At 44.8% G+C, this 12229-nt stretch overlaps 1 protein-coding gene across 1 annotated transcript in view; it reads left to right on the forward strand.

Moving 5' to 3' along the window:
• Window positions 1-5500: 5500 nt before the first annotated feature.
• The window catches only part of TMEM200A (transmembrane protein 200A), a 173827-nt gene continuing 167098 nt past the window's right edge, over window positions 5501-12229 (forward strand). The window contains exon 1 of the mRNA XM_033939449.1: window positions 5501-6094. The gene's annotated coding sequence lies outside the window, so the exon portion shown is untranslated. The remainder of the gene's footprint in view (window positions 6095-12229) is intronic.

Raw genomic sequence — 12229 nt, forward strand, 5'->3', positions numbered from 1 at the left:
TCTAGCGTGGCACAATGATGACACTTAGGCCTTTATCAACTTATGTGGGATTTATTTGGCCGCAGCCATAACAGCACAATTACATCAAACTGTTATCAACTGAACATAATAATCAAGCATGAACGGTGATGAACTGTACACTGTAACCGCACTTCTGAAAATGGCATAACACGCAATGTACATCACCAGGCAACATATAACCAACCGATGATCAGGCGCACAGCATATGCCTCTCTATCCCCGCACAATGTGGGGCGCCGTACAAGCTTCCCCGGCTCACCGGACCCTTCCCGTTCAAGGAGGTGTCCCCTCGTCAGTGGTACATTGCTGTGAAGATCATGGCCTGGCCTCCCTGCCGTCCAAGCAAGGCGACGTGCCCCATGTCTTAACCACTGTAAAGATGTCTGCCTTCTATCCATATGCTGTGCTTACTTGCTGCTACCCGTGATAGCGAAACCTCGCTTATCATGAAGGAACTAAAAAATTACCTAGGATAAATACACGGGATGCCTAACTAGATAGAGGACGGAAACAAAACATGGCTGTTATGGTGTATTGTTGGGCAAGAGTAGTAGAAACTGAAGCCGATCCAGACAGATTTCTAGGTTCTGTATCCAGCGAATGGCAAAAGACAGATGAAGATCAAGGGCTCCTTTTATCAAACCGTGGTAGAGCTTTTTACTGTGGGTCAGCAAGGTAAATGTTCCGATGCTCATTCAATTCCTATGAGCGTCGGAGCGTTGACCTTGCCGGCCCGCAGTGCAAAAACTCTACCATGGTTTAATAAAAGAGGTCCCAAGTCTGTGTGCTGTGTATATCACTTTAATACCATATGCTATCCGTGAAGGTGCTGTGCATCTCATAAGGGAGGGGAAGACATCTTGATGCTGAAATTAATAAATTAAGTACTGTTAGTAATACTTTTGATTTAAACATATGTTGTTCCAGGACTGCAACATATTTAACTGCCTAAATGTGGTCGGCGTGATGGCTAATTGCCAAGTAGTTTTTACATATGAAAGACTATAATATGCACAGAGTGGCGGGTGCTTCTCAAGCTGTTCTATAACTCGATTATACATACACAGCACTGTACCCTAAACACATATGAGACAGTCACTGCTCTCCAGAATTTAGAAGCTAATCAAGAAACGGGACAAATAAGGGATTAGGGAATTTTAAGTATGTTGGGAATGATTTTAAAAAATAAGGGTACTGAACAAGTGTTAAAAGGATTCTCAAAAAGGTAGGCTTTTAGCCCAGATTTGAATACAGCCACATTTTTATCTGCTATGTTACTGTGTTTTTTCTAAAAATACATTCATGTGTGGATACTTTTTCTAATTAAGTGCATATATATATATAGTCCCACCCTAGCCCCCACAGCACAGTCCCACCTCTCTTCAGTGGCTTAGTAATGGGGGTGGCGGGAGGGGGAACGGGGGCTATGGCTGGCTGGGGGGGAATCGGAGGGAGGGATCGGGGGTTGGGGGTTTTTTTTGTTAATTTTGTGGGTGGGTGGGAGTCTAAGCTGTCAAGCCTTACTAGCGCTCATGCACTGACAGGAAAGTAAGACTACAATAGCTCAGACCCTGCCATTAAAGTTTGCATGGGAAACAACACACAACAACTGAGGAGACAGCCTTGGCACTCTCAAGGGAGCGGCATTTTGCCTGCTGTCGTCTTTTTCTGCCGTGTCTCATCCCTGACATCTACTCCTTACACTCCCCACCCCCGTTCGTCTCCCCTGAATTTCTTGTAACAATTTCAAGTTTATTAGATAGATTGTGAGCCCACCGGGACAGAGAGGGAAAATGCTTGAGTACCTGATTGTAAAAACCGCTTAGATAATCTTGATAGGCGGTATATAAAATCCTAATAAACTTGAAACTTGAAACTTGATATACTGCTTTAGGTACCAAAGTGGTTTACATCTTTACAGAATTATAAAAATTGATTAAAAGTCAGGGGAATGGACAAACAAACTAAAAGCAATTATTAAACAAAACATTGAAACAAGAGGAGAAAGGGAGAGATGGATGTGGAGGGGGCAAAATGGGAAGAGGGGGAGATGAATTTGGTGGAGAGGGCTAAATGGGGAGAGGGACAGATGGATTTGGTGGAGAGAGCAAAACGGGGAGGGAAAAATTCAGGGAAGAAGGCAGAAGGGGGAGGGAGAGATGGATGACTTAGGGAGAGCAGAGGAGGGAAAGAAGGACAGGGAAAGGCAGAGGGGATACGGACTGGTGGGCAGACAGGGAGAGGGAGGAGAGATGGAGAGATGTTGCACTTGTGGGAGGGAGAGAGAAGAGAGGAAGGAAATGGGGGTGGAGTAAGCCATAAGGAGGGGAGAAGCTAGAAATGGTGGATCCATGTGCGAGAGTAGTCAAGGAGATGAGTGAGCAGAATGAGTATACACGGGTAGAAATATGGTAATGGGTAGCAGATATAAGGGAATATGAGGATGAGAATGTGAAAGCTATGGGATGAGAGAAGGAGATAGAAAGTTGATTAGATAAAAAGTGAAAAGGAATAAAGCAATGGTCCCTCTAAGCTGCGTGGCTGTGTACCTTTTGGTAGTAGGCCGCACAGCCAGCACACCAGGACTAGGGTTACCAGACGTCTGGATTTCCCAGGATATGTCCGGGGGTCTGGATGGCTTTTCAAAACTTTGGGTGGGTTTTAAAAAGCTTCCGACATCGGGACAGCATCCATGCATGCACTAATGCCGTTCCAACGTATGAACAGGTTAAGGGCGGGGCTGGGGCCATGGGTCCAGATTTACCTTCGGGAAAATCTGGTAACCCTAACCAGTACCTCTGGCCATACTCTATTGCTGCTGCCTGTGGCTTTGTGAAGAAAGAAGTGCAGCTGGAAGAAAGGAGGAGAAGGCCTACTTGGATGTCTTAGAGCCGGCTAGAACACAGGTACACATCCTTGGGAGGGGACATGAACTTGGTACACAGAAGGGACAGAGGGGCACAATCTTGGGACAAAGGCTGGAAAGAAAGGAGGGGGCATGAACTTGGAACACAGAAGAGATGGAGCATGAACTTGGGATATAGGATGGAGGGAGAGAAAGAGATGCTGAGGTGGGGGAGGGAATAGAAAGGGAAAATTGTTGAGAATGGGTGTGAGTGAGAGGGAAAGAGATGGTGTACATGGGTTCATAGACAACGGCGCGAAAGACAAAAGCGCGTGCCGACAATTGAGCGCAGCGCGCGCCGTCGCGCCGCTCTAAATTAGAGTTTTTAGGGGCTCCGACGGGGGGTTTTGTTGGGGAACCCCCCCAGTTTACTTAATAGACATCGCGCCGGCGTTATGGGGGGTTTGGGGGGTTGTAATCCTCCACATTTTACTGTAAACTGAACTTTTTCCCTAAAAACAGGGAAAAAGTGAAGTTTTCAGTAAAATGTGGGGGGTTACAACCCCCCACACCCTCCCACAACGCCTCCACAACGTGGCACGATGTCTATTAACGCCCCCCCGTCGGAGCACTAAAAACAGTAATTTAGAGCGGTGCGGCGACGCGCGTTGCGCTCAATTGTCTGGGCGCGCCTTTGTCCCGGCGCGCTTTTGACCTGACACCGTGTACATGGGGAAAGGAAGAAAGAGGAGAATTGTTGGACATGGTGGTGGGAGTGGAGTGAGGTAGAGAGAGATGAGAAGGAGAAATGTTTGTTGTGGTGGTGGGGAGGGAACAGTGGAACAGACTGAAAGGGATGCAAGAGGGAGGAATGTTAGACATGGCAGTGGAGTGAATGGAGAAAGAGATGTGGCATGGTGTTGGAAAGAGGCGATAGAAGTAGAAATGTTGGGCTTGGGGCTGGTGGGCAGGGGTGAAAGATGCACACAATCCGGGGGATAAGAGAGGGAGAAATGTTAAATGTGGCAGTAGAAGGAATTGGAGAGATGCACCCTGGATCACTCTCTCCCCACACACTTTTTGCAGCAAGGGAGGGAATGAGAAGCAGAGAGATGGTGGATAGTGAGCGAGAGGGAGACATTGCACATGGGGGTGGAGGAGAAAGGAAGAAATGCTGTGTTGTGGTGGGGAGGGGAAAAAGAGCATGCTTTGTGTAGTTTAATTTTGTGGTTACCATTATGTGTAGTTAATAAGATTATATTGTGTGTATATGAAAAATAAATGGCATTTACAATTAGTACTATTATTATGGGGGTAGGGTCTGGAGTGAAGCTTAGGCATTCTGGGGCGGGGTCTAGGGCAGAGCTTTTGGGCCCCCTAAACAAAAAGTGTTCAGCTGCCTATGGATAGAGCCATATTCTATGTGATAAACTTAGCCTTTTAAGTATACTAATAGACAAACTTATTCAGTTAACCAGTATGCATATAAGCAGGCAGTCTATTGTACTGTATAGGAAGATACATTTTGGGTTTGTTTCTGGTGGTGTTATGTGATTAGCTGTGTTATTCAATTGCCTTGTTATGTTCTTCTTTTTTCGAATCGCACTGTATGTAATTCATCTACCTGTTGTGAACCGCCTTGAACTCCCTGGGTATGGCGGTATACAAAATAAAATATTATTATTATTATTATTATTACATGTGATTAAATGGGTTTCGTTATATCACATGTGATTTAGTTCACTGTAAAATTATTCATTTACTTCCCTTGCTCCCCATAAAGACGATTGGATTTAAAAATAGCATGCAATCTCTCTGCCTCTCAGACACATATGCACTGAATCCATAGCTATGTAAAATTAAATTACTGATGACCTTAGTTAGGAAACTAAACATGTTTCATGAGAAAAAAAAAACCTAAGATCTGCACAACAAAAAAAACATTTCTGCAATGAAAACAGCAGTTTAAATTCTATTTCATGTCATTTATCTATCATTAGGAATGAATGTTTTATAGCGATAATTGAATATAGCACAGAGAATTAAGCTAGGGGGTGACTCACCTAACTTCTCATGCAACATCTGTGAAATATAACATAAAACCTGTGGCCTTCGCACCTGTTTTTCTGTCTTCTGCTATGAGTTGATGTCTGTTTCCTAGAATTCATACCTATATAGATCTCTTTGTTCTCTTAGGCACTTTCTTTTAATATTACATCAATGACACTAAGCAGGGCTACCAAGCTCTTTTCTCTTTATTGTGCTTTGTGAAAAAAGGTAAAATGAATTAAGGGGCGGGGGACAATGGCAGTAAGTGACTTTCAAGAGTGAATTAATTTCTCAGGCAAAGTGACAGCATGACTGATTTGGCCTGAGAAGAAAAGGGGACGAGAAGAAAGGGCAGACAAAGAAACTAGACCAAATAAAAAAAAATAAAAATAGCCAAGACACTGATGAGGAAGTAAAGACAAAATAAAATCACCTAATTACCAGTGGGACCATAGGGCAGTCTAAGAATTATGCCAGATGCATTGCCAGTGAGAATAAACAGCGGTGGAAAGCGAACGTCCCCCATCGGGGTCCTCGTCATAGCCGCCCCCTCCCCTGTGGTTGGGTGAGTCTTCTCACACTGTCCCCACCCCCTCCCCGTGGCTCCTCCCCCTCGCCTGGAGCTCTGAGCTTCTCCGGCTCCAATCTGTAAATCAGAGAGGCAGAGTGAAGGAAGGAAGGAAGAGCAGTAGCCGCTTCCCAAAGTCTTGACCTAGCCGTCTGAGCCTCTCGGCAACATGGGATGCCTCTGCTCTCGAACTCCAGGAAACTTTCCAGGGATGGAGCGGCGACACTGAGAAAAGTTGCTTTTCTGGGAACCCTCGGTCTCCCTGCGCCCTTCTCCTAGCTCTCCCCATGACCTGAAAGCAGGGGGGAGACTTTGTGGCTGTTCTCTGGCCTCCCCCCCATGGCTCGTGCCGGCGATCCCAAAGCCTGGGGCGACTCGGCTCAGCTCGAATCGCTCGGTTAGCTGGGGCTGGGGCTTCCTTAAGCCCCTCCCCCCCCCCAAAGCTCCCCGCTTGAGCCCTGTCGAGCGCTTGCTGAATGCAAGCCGGGAAGAAAGCGGAAGTGCCGGACCCCCCGCAATTCTACCCGGGGGAATCCAGATCCGAGATCCCGACCACAGAGAAGGCGGAGATGAGCGCGACCCGGGAGGGCTTCTGCGGTCGCCCTGCATAGGTGAGACTAGCAGCTATTTCCACTTTCTCCTGGCACTAGTAGAAACTTCATACTTTGCTCAGATGATAACAAATATATGCCTATTTGCTTTTAATTCTCTTGCATGAGAAGCTAATCTTTTTTTTTTTTGTTTGTTTGTTTTTAGTAGCCAGGGCTTACCCGGCTCCTGTGTCCAGAACTGAAAGCTAAATGTTATTTATTGTGGGGTGAAATGTACATGACAAAGTCAGTTAGCACTTCTAAAAGGTGTAAGTTTAGAAATGTAATTTACAAAATAATTGAGTGGCCGCAGGAGTTTAGATTTTTTATTTTTTTTATTTTTTTAAATCTTCTCCAAAGTCATTTCGCTAGTTGACTTTGCAGATAATAATATATCCTAGGAATGAGAAGTGGCTTGGGGGTGGCTAGTGATGGGTGGAACTGGACAGGGTAGCAGCATCCCCATCTGATCATCCTTGAATTCGTTTTCCCTTTCAGCATCCTTTGTTTTGACTGCTTGCTGTTCATTCACACAGTAATAAGGGGAAGAGATTAATTCACAGCCAGCTGTCTGGACTCAGACACAAAGCGGAAGCTCTATCTTTCTGCTTTTCATAAGGTAGTTTAGGCAAATACAGATACCCTTCTTAAAACAACAACAGAAAAAAATGGTTGAAGGAAGAGAATGTGAAATAGCAGAACACGGTTTTAGACACAAGTATCTCTAATGGAAGAGAAGCTGAAGAGTAGTTTTTCTTTACACTAATGTATTTTACTTGTAGTGACAGAAACCATGTGTGCATTGGTGGAAAGAGGAAAACAGTTGAAATATTTGTGTTAACATGTTTAGAGAGATATTCTGTCGCTAATAGAAAGATTGAATTAAAATTGCACTCTGATGAACTTTCCCATAATAATTTATGTACATTGCAATATAATTTACTATACCATTCATTTTATAGTGTACTTTTCTGGCCACTGTCAGTTTTCATGAAAGATTAGGTTCTTACCTGGATAATCTTCTATTTTGTTAATCTTCACAGGAGTCCGTACATTAGGTGGTCACTCCCCAGTCATGATCTGGCTTTGCAGAAGTGTGTCACTCACAGCTTTCAGCACCTCCCTCATTCCCAGTGGAGTGCCCCTTTAGTTTGTTCCAAAGCAATCAATCTCCACTGGAATAGTATAAAGAAGGAGGAGGTATAGGGAACTTCCCCACAAACATCAAACATATCTCTTCTACTTTGCAACTTATAAAAAGAAGAACAATTAATAGCAAACATTTATAACATAGCAGCAATAGTGAACCAACCTGCTGTATGCAACAAGCACTAACATCAAAGGAGCCAGAAGCTCAACAAGTCACTTACTTATACAGGATTTCTTTATGCTTAGCCATTTGACTGACAAGAGTAATGCTCCAGTTCTGGAATTTAGAAATATCTAAGGCAGAAAGCAGGCAAATCAGGAATACTTAGGGTGGGTCATAAGGACTCCTGGATAATCCTCTTTCTGTTAATCTTCACAGGTAAGAACTTAATTTTTCATTCTGTTACATCTCCACAGATGGCTGACATCTAGGGTGCGACAGAAGAGTCTGCCTGCAAGACTGAGGACCCAAAGGTGGCATCCTCTCGAGTTACCATGTCCACTCTGTAAAACCTTGTAAAAGTATGAAGAATAGACCAAGTAGTTACTCTACAAATCTCTTCTGGAGGAACTGCCCGAGAGTCTGCTCATGAAGATGCAACACTCCTGGTTGAGTGTGCCTTAAGAGAAACCGGCAGTTGCTTGCCACAGGCAATGTATGCTGACAAAATGGCCATTCAAATCCATTTAACTGTAGAAGCCTTGGACACCAGTCTGCCCCATCTGGACTGCCTGGTTAACACAAACAGATGGTCTGAAAGATGAAAATCATTTAGTGAAGAAAAACTCTTCACACATCCATTTTCTGTAAAATCTTATCCTTCTTACCTGAGCTTGTGGTTGATGTGGAAATCTAATACAACCTTTGGCAGGAAGGAAGGAACAGGACGGAGAGCTACTCCAGTCTCCGTGATCCAGAGAAAGGGCTCTCTGCAGGAGAGAGCTTGCAGTTCTGACGTCCATCTCGCTGAGATGATCACCATCGGGAACACCACCTCCACCTTGAGATTCACGATAGATGCCTCCTGTAGTTGCTCATATGGAGCTTTATTAAGACCCTTTAGAATGATTTTAAGATTCCAGGATGGAATAGGTTGATGTAGCGGAGGTCGCAACCAGAGCACACTTCTTAGGAATCTGGTCACATCTGAATGAGCTTCCAGTGAAACTTTACCTCCTTGCTCCCAGAAGCATGAGGCCTGTTGAACTTTGAGTGATGTCACTGCAAGTCATTTTTCCAGACCCGGCCTGCAGAAAGGCAAGGATAACCAAAATGGGAGACTGTAGCTTCTCCACCCAATCCTTTTCACACCAGTGTAGAAAAGCCTTCCAAGCCTTAGCATAGGCCACCATTTTGGAAGGCTTTATAGCTTGGAGAGTAGCAATAACTACATCCGAATAGTTCTTGCGAATTAAGGCCATGCACTCAAGAGCCATGCCATAAGACCAAAGCACTCTTGATTCCCTATGGGAACTGGTCCCTGACTGAGAAGCCCTGGATGAACTGGGAGCTTGAGGCCCCTGTCCTTTTGAAGATGTACTAGGTCTGCATACCACAGTTGGCAAGGCTAGTACCAGGCAACTAGGATGGTGGGAAGACATAAAGGAGACCCTTTTGGGGCTAGGTCTGAATTAACATGTCCAACCTTAAGCTTCCTGGTTCTTCTCTTCGACTGAAGAAGCACCTCACTTTAGAGTTTTGGCAGAAGCCACAAATCCATTACCAATCTACCCCAGCAATGTACAATGAGTTTGAATGCCCTTTGGGAGAGAGACCATTCCACTGGGTCTAGACTAGAGACTGCCGGCTGAGAAAGTTGGCTTGAACATTTTCCACTCCAATTATGTGGGCCACAGAAAGGGCTTGTAGATGGGTTTCCACCCACTAGAACAGCAACTGAGCCTCCAGACGTAAGGGAGCACTTCTGGTGCCTCCCTGTCTGTTCACAGACGCTGCTGCTGTGGCACTGGAGAACACTCTGACTGCTTTTCCCTCCAGGTTCATTTCCAGAGTTTTCAATGCTAGCTGAATGGCTTGGAGCTCCAGATGGTTTGTGGACCACTCCTTTTGATGGTGAGTCCACTGGCCATGAACTGAGTAGTCCCCGCAATAGATTTCCCAGCCGAACAGGCTGGCATTGGTTGTGAGAGTCGCCCATGACATGATTTGGAGAAGCATTCCCTTCTACAAAGAGTCTCCCTGGAGCCACCAGCTTAAGCTGTTTCTCGCGGTACCTGTCCAGGGTGATAATATTCGATCCTTTGATCCTCCCAGATGATGTCTAACTACCATCTCCCAACAAGGAAATCTTCAGGCTGCTAGTTGGACCAACCCCGACTGAGACCTCCATCCCCATAGAACCTCGGAGTGCAATGGGGGGGGGGGGATAAGCAGGGAGCCCGCAGCCTGCATTCAAGCCTCTGAAAAATTCAGAAGGCAAATGGGAATGGACCCTGAGCCTTAGTGACACACAGCAGTCTGATTCCGCAGAACCTGCATCCTTTCCCAGGCAGAGAACCCCCATATATGGAGTCTCAGGGCACCAAAGCCTAAAAACTCCCAAATTTTACAACCGAAAATAATAGAAACTAAATACAGCAGATGAGAAACACCTCTGCATAGTTGGCTTTCAGAAGGAAAAACTGAAGGGGGCACTCCACTCCGCTGGGAATGAGGGAGGTAAGGAAAGCTGTGAGTGACACACTTCTGCAAAGCCAGTTTGCGGCTGGGGATTGATCATGTAATGTAAGGACTCCTGTGTAGATATAACAGAACTGTATTTATGCAACAGTAAGGGATGAGATTACTGGCAATAAGAATAATTACTTCTCACTAACATAAGATTACAGAGTCTCACAAGTATCACCATTTTTCTTCTCACAGGAGAAAACACACAATTGTACTGTATGTTTTGTTCTTAATGCTATTAGTAATCTCTTTTGTGATTCATGTGAGTTATACGCTGGATATTAGATTCCACAGCACTGAACTTTAATATGCCTTGTTCTGTTTTGTATACTTTGCTTAAATGGTCTAGGTGGGAGAAAGAGGCACACTCTGGCATGGACCTATCTGAGTAAATTTAATATGAGACAGCAAGGTGATAAGGATTATAGTCAACACAACACTGTGATCCCAAGATGCTGTTTCCCTGAGCTTTTTGTAATTATGACATCCATCAAGTGAAGTTAAATTTATTTCTGAAATGCTAGGTGTGGTTGTCTTTGCCTATGAAATAAAATTTGAGTCCTTAGCATGGCTCGTCAAAACAAAGTGTTTGTGCTACAGCTTTATCTTAGAGGAGGTGCAGTTGTAATTAACAGAGAACGGCCCAGGGTCTTGTATGTCAAGAAAACTGATCTGAGATGGAGGACCATTTGCAGGAGGACTGCTGCTGACTTTTTCCTATTGGCAGTGTATTTCTGGAAGAGCTTGGTTTTCTTATTGATTTCCTATAGCTTGATCCAGGCTCCAGGCTAGTTCAAGGAAAAGAAAGATCACAGTGGGGAATTTGCCTGGATGAGTTTACTTTCATGTCTGCTCTGATAGGCCAAATATGATTCACTGTCAGCTTTCTGAAGAACCAGATCAGTATGGATTGTTTTGTTTGTTTTGTTGCTGTTAGGGAAGCAGTATTGGAAAAGACTTGTAACAGATGAGAGCCCAAATCTACATTGTGCAAGTTGTAGAAAGCAAATGACGCAGGCAGGAAGGTCTGTTTAAAGAAACTGCGTAGCTATGTGGCAGATTGCACTGGTTGTATAACTCATGTCCTGGAACCAAATGCATTTATTTCAGGATTCATTCATTCAAATTCAGAAAAGAGAAAGCATGCTAGTAAAATGAATAATCAGCTCTCGGAATCAGTTGAAACACTATTACAAGAGAGAAAATAGAATTTGCCATTACCTTAATGAATTAACTTCCAAATAGCTGACAGTGAATTTAGCATTTCTCTTGTTACAGTAAAGTCTTCGTCAACTGGATATCAGTTAACCTGGACTCTCACACAACTGACAAAAAAATTGCCGGTGGGGGAAAAAAATGCCCCCGAAGTACCAGCGGCAGCATCCTGAGCCACAAATCCTCCCTATCTCAAGCCCCGAAGCAGCTCTAACCCGAAGCACCAGCGCGGCAGCGGTCCTGAACCGCAAAGCCCTCAAGTGGCAGAAGCAGGTGACGGTCCTGAGCCATGAACTCCCTCGCTCCCTCCCTTCTTTACTCAAGCGCAGCTGGTCAACAGAAGGCAGCCAGCTCTGGCAGGGTCTTTCCTCTGATGCGTCAGAAGTGATGCAACAGAGGAAAAGCCCTGCTGGGGTAGGCTGCAAGCAATCTGTGCCTCCTGCTGTCCACTGCGCTTCAGGTAAGGAAGAGGGAGCGAGGGGGTTCGTGGCTGAGGACCGCTGCCTGATTTTGCCACTTCGGAGCTTGAGGGAAGGAGGAAGGCTTTGAGACTCAGGACTGCTGCCCTGGCGCTTCAGGGTGGGAGGGGGGGATTGAGAGTGTGTTAGACAAGGTTTCTAACACACTCTCAATTAACTAGAAAAAAAGTTATCTGGTATCCACCAATCCCCTTGGGGGCCAGATAACTGAGATTCTACTGTACTTCTTAGGATTTGGGTAATAGGTGTGACAGAGCTTGTAGTCATGGAGACTCAGTTTAGATCAGTCATGGAGATGGGAAATGATATGACTAGATCGGGACAGGCTTGGCTCTTCTTGTATTTTAGAAAAAGCTCTGTTAAGTGTAGAGCCTTGTGTAAAATAGGTGTAAGGCAGGGTTTCTCAACCTAGTTCCGGGACACACCTAGTTAGTCAGATCTTCAGGATATCCACAATGAATATGCATGAGATACATTTGCATAGGAACGTAGAAGAGGAAGATGATCTGCCATGCAAGCACAGCAGAACAAACCAGCAGACCGGACAGAACTTTAAAACATATTACGCTTGATTTGTTTGTTCAAAATATTTTATTGATTTTATGTAAGTGAAAGAAAATACAA

Source organism: Geotrypetes seraphini, chromosome 3, assembly GCF_902459505.1.
Source record: "Geotrypetes seraphini chromosome 3, aGeoSer1.1, whole genome shotgun sequence".
Lineage (NCBI taxonomy): Eukaryota > Metazoa > Chordata > Amphibia > Gymnophiona > Dermophiidae > Geotrypetes > Geotrypetes seraphini.